Source organism: Struthio camelus, unplaced genomic scaffold (assembly GCF_040807025.1).
Source record: "Struthio camelus isolate bStrCam1 unplaced genomic scaffold, bStrCam1.hap1 HAP1_SCAFFOLD_119, whole genome shotgun sequence".
Taxonomy (NCBI): Eukaryota; Metazoa; Chordata; class Aves; order Struthioniformes; family Struthionidae; genus Struthio; species Struthio camelus.
In genome coordinates this window covers 111,190-116,098 of record NW_027182590.1, presented here as the reverse complement: position 1 = coordinate 116,098, position 4,909 = coordinate 111,190, and positions in this window count along the sequence as shown.

Below are 4,909 nucleotides of genomic sequence, written 5' to 3'. Positions count from 1 at the left end.
CCTCTAGGGAAAGCTGTGTTGCGAGCAGCAGTGGATTGGCAAGGCCAGGGCGAAGCAGCCGCGCTGGGATGGAGCCAGGCTAGAGGCAGAGTGTGGTAGTGGGTTAGAGAGGAACATGGCAAGAGGCTGCTCCCCCCTGGGGCGGCAGCAAGAGGTGGTAGAGAAGGCAGTGAGGTGACGGGGGTCTTCCTGGGCACGTGAGGATTCCCTTGTGGGGATGGGAATGGTCTGCAAGACAGGAGAAGAGACTTGCACAGCCATGAGCTAGCTAGTGAGCCCTGCTGAAATGCCTGCTGCATGTGAGGGCTTATGGCTCGGGAGAGACTTGTGTGGTATCTCAGCCTTGCTAGCTGCGTGCTCCTTGTGCCTTTGCGGCTGCTTTCCCCTTTGGGGAATAGGTGCGGTCCTCAGTGCCGAGCCATCGCCCAGCTCGATGACTTCTGCTGACGTGCCTCTCCGTTGTTCTCTCGGTAGCTTGTGGAAGAGGTTTTTGCTCGGTGCTCTACAAGCCCCGTCTTCTACCCCAGAGCCTACCATCTGAAAGCGTACGTTTTCTGCATGCTGGGTAACAAAGACCAGAGCCTGTTGTGCCTCAGGCAGGGCCTCCAAGCCTGTGAGGCGAATGGCAACCTCCTGGAGAAGACTTGGCTGGAGATGAGCGCTGTAAGTGGATCCTCTTTGCCTCTGAGTTGCTCCCTGGGCAGAGGTTTGGCATGCCCTAGGAGAAGGTGGCGCGGACTGTACTCCGGCAGGTCCACGTAGGGAAAGCCCCCAGCGAGCTTCAGGAGCGTGTGCCGAAAGTCCTTGGCGAGCTGGTAGGGGCTGCTAGCCCTCCTCAGCAGGAGGGCAGTGGCAGCTGCGATGCCCTTCCCTCAGGAGGGGCTGGAAGGACACGCGAGGGAGCAGCAGGCGCTGCAGCATGCCGCTCCTTCCCAGCATCTCTGCTGGGCTGAGGAGCGGTGGAGTGGAATCTCTGCCTCTCCCTTGAGCCAGCTCTGGGAGCCAGCCTGAACCTGGCTGGAGGAGGTTTCCTTTGCGTTCCCTCTCCTTGCCCTCCCTGATAGGCTTTTGCAGCACGGCAAATTGGGTGATGGGTGGAAGAAGCTACTGCAAGAGGCCTCGCTTGCCTTCCCGGACCGCGCCTGTGGCTCTGGGGACCTCCTGTTCTTCGCGGCTCTCACTTGGGCTTTTGTTTTCCTCAGGAGCGGTGGTTCACTGGCAAGGGCCCCGTGGGAGACTTGTGGCTGGAGACAGCGCCACGTTTTCCCCAGCTGAAGCAAGCAAAGCCTGAAGTCTGTAGCTGCAGGTACCTGCTGAAGCTGCCAGCACGGCCGAGCGAGGATGCTCTTCCAGGGGTTAAATAAAGAAACACTGCCATCATCTCAGCGTTCTGTATGGAGTCACAGACCACAGCAAGAGGACGCTGAAGGCGTGCCACGAGAGTCTCTGGCCTGTGGTTTATTGGGAAAGCTAGGCGGCGGGGAAGCCACCACCCCCGTTGTTAGTGCTCACAAGAGTCGAGGGCTGTAAAGCAGTGCAAGAAATTCTCTCCCCCTCGCCCTAGTGCAGTTCCCTGTGGCGCTGTGTAAGCGCTTGAGCCGGCTGCAGGAGGAGCTTGGCCCTGGTGTAGGGCCAAGTGGTTGCTGAGGTGGGGAGGGTGGGAGGGTGTTTTTCTGGAAGCGGGACTGGTTGGAAGTGTTCCCTAGTCAGAAAAGTCAACAGCACTAGCGGCCTCATCCTGTTGCCCTCTCTGGTTGATGCGGATGAGAGCTCCTTAGTGGAGAATGGATGTACGTGTGTGCATATAGATGTAGCCAAGAGGGATGCCCCTGTGGGCGAGGGCGCTGCTTGTGCTGGGGTCGGCCCAGCTCCCAGCTGAGCTTGCCTTGGGGAGCAGCCAGCCCTTGCTGCTCACTGGCAAGAGAGAGCGTTGGCCTAGGCGTCGTCACGCTGCTGCGCGCTCTTCCTGAGGAGGCAGAGCAAGCCTGCTCGGTCGGCCTGCATCGTCAGTCTCCCGTACGGGTGACCGCTTTGCCTGCCTCGTGGGAAGGAGGAAGGAGGAAGCGTGTGAGCTGGGCTGGCAAGCAGCGTTCCGAACCTGGGCTTGGCTCGGTGTGTGTGCCTGGCTGTCGCCAGCAGGTTGCAGTTGTGTGTGTTGGGTGCAAGTGACTTGTGCTTGCTTGGGAGACTTTGGTGGGCCCCGAGGCAGCAGGGGGAGCCTTCTGGAGGCAAGAAGAGAGACCATCTTGGTAGCCTCTCTCTGAGTGCTGAGGCAGCAGGAAAGAAGGCAGGCTGGTTTCTGCTGTCAAGTGCTCTGCTGTTTGAGGTCAGCAGCGCAAGGGCACAGGCTTGTCTAAAGCACCTGGTCCCCCAGGCCTGGGAGGGGCTGGTGCTCCCTCGCCTGGCCATTGCCTGAGGGAGAGGCACAGTCCGAGAGGGACACTGGAGGCTGCCTGGGCAAGCAGCCGCTGAGTGTCACCGTGTGGCAGGCACGCCAACTCGTGCAGCTGCTCCTCTGAGCGACTGGGGAGAAGGGCAGCTTTGGCGCGCGCGGAGCGCGGCCTTGGCTGCTAGCCCTCGTCCCCCGTAGAGCCCGGCTCTCCTCAGTGCTGCTGCTTTGGTGGCAGCAGTTGTGTGGCTCGGGGCAGCGGCTAAGGTGGACGGGGAGCTGCCTTTGCCTGCCTGGAGGCAGAGGGCCGTGCGTGAGCCAGGGTGCCCAGCGTGGCTCTGTTTCCCTGGGGCCTGCAAGGTTTACAACAGCGTTCTCACTCGGAGCAGGGACCTGGAGCTGCCTCCTGCTGCGGCTTTGGACTTTGTCTTGCCCTCTCTGATACGTCGGTGCGCCGTGGTCCTGGCCCAGCCCTGTCCATCTCCTCCCGGCCTCCCCCAGGAGCCGTGTGGATGGAGGTTGGCTGTGTCCCCCGCTGCCCCCCCCGGGAAAGCCCCACTTCTTTTTGCAAAGAAATACAAGTCCTCCGAGCAGCCCCGGAAATGCCCAGCTGCGTGCTGCAGTGGCCGTGCTTTTGGGGAAGCCTGGGCTGCTGGCTGTCAGCACGTCTGTTAGGCCCTTTGCGCTTGGGAACGTGGGAAGCAGCTGCTGTTTCGGCCACGGGTGGAGGTCAGTCGCTGTGCGAGCCTCCTTCAGCTCTGTACGGGAGACAACTGCGTCGCGCTAGCCACCTCTGAGCAACCGGCTCGGCGTAGGGAGGGAGCGGGGGGCAGCTTCCCGGCAGTTGCTGGGTAAGCGGTGCCTTGCCGAGGCTGTCACTGTTAGCCGGATCAGCGTAGGCGACAGTGGACAGGTAAATGATGACACGCGGACGATGTCACTGTGAGCCGACTGTGACCTCCCCCGGCCCCTTGGTGACAGAGGGCCAGCCGCGCCTCCCAAAGGCCAGTGCGCAACGCTGTGCAGTGGTGTCTGGTCGTCCTCCCTGGTGGGCACGGTGGGTCGTCTTGTACTGAGGTACCGCAGGTACCCCAGGGCGCTGACGATGTCTTGTGCCTGGGAGCGAAGGTCAAAGCACTGCTCAGAACTGGGGGAAGTAGCTGCTTACGTCCCCGACCTGCTTTTGTCTGAGGACTTGAAGCAGGAGAACCGTTGCGTTCAGAACTTCCATGGAGTGCTGCTCTTTGCTGATGTGTCAGGTGGGTCAAAGCGTTATGAAGGGCGGGCACTGAGGAGGAGTCCCCGACCCGAGCCGCTGGGACTTAGCGGGCCTTTTGGAGCCCTGGTCGTCCCGCCTGTGGTAGAGAAGGGGTCAAAGGAGATGTCGTTTGCCGCTGAGGTCTTCCGCTTTGGGGAAGTAGCGCTCGGACGTAGCTGAGGTCACAGCCCGGGGGTGGTCTTTGCTGGCAGCAGCCCTGCGGCCTGCTTGTGGTCAGCCGTCTGCTCAGAGCAGCGTGCGTTAGGGAGCCCTGAGGCTGCCGGAGCAGCAGCTTGGGCCCGCGCTGTTGCCTGCAGTGCTCTCTCTGGAGCTTTGGGGAGGTGTGAGGTGGGCCAGGCTCTGGCTCATGGAGGCCTGGGAGAGGAGGCCTGGCTGCCTTGCCTCCCCCTTGTTAGTCTTTGTCAGGGCAAACTTGGAGGAGCAGCTGCTGCGCAGAGGAGCCGGCTGGCCAGGTGCTGCGTTAGTTGGCAAAGGCCTCGTGGGCTTTCTAGCTCAGGGTGTTGCCTGGCTGTAGGCAAGAGGGGAGGCAGCCGGGGGACGCGCTGGAGGGTGGCAGCCAAGTGCAGGAGCTAGGCGTAACGGGTGGGTGTGAGCATGGGGAAGGCGCCCGTCAGCGAGCGCTCAGAAGCGCGGGTGGAATTAGAGGGCTGTGGCTGCTGTCAGGGGCGCGCCTGGGTTCTCCCGGAGCGTGGTTCCCTTGGCTGGCTGAAAGCGACGTGGAAAGTGCCAGGTCCTTTGGCCCTGTAGACGCGTCCTGATTTCTTTGTGCCTGTGTGTCCCTGTTGCAGGTTTCACTGCTCTGACAGAGAAATTCAGCCAGAGCATCAGCATAGAGCGGGGTGCGGATGAGGTAACGCAAACCCTCAATCGCTACATGGGTGACATTTTGGAGGGTAAGTGCCGTTCTGCAGGACTGTGTGGGATTGGGCCACGACGAGAGGGAGGTGCTGGGCAGCCTGCTGCTGCTGCTGCTGCTGCTGCTGCTGCTGCCGCCGCCGCCTCCTCCTTGCGCGGGCTGGGGGTTCCTATGGGGCTGAGAGCCGCCGAGAGCAGCTGGGCTCTTCTGGCAGGTGCTTTCTGCTCCCCACAAAGACTAAGGAGGTGCCCGCTTTCTCAGCACCCACCCTTGGGCTTGTGGAGTGACCGCTGTTCAGTGATGGAGGAAGATTTTGCTGGTGTTGGGGCGCAGGGGGGAGCGGGGGCATCTAGCCAGTGTTAGTGCCCAAATGAGCTGGGGATGG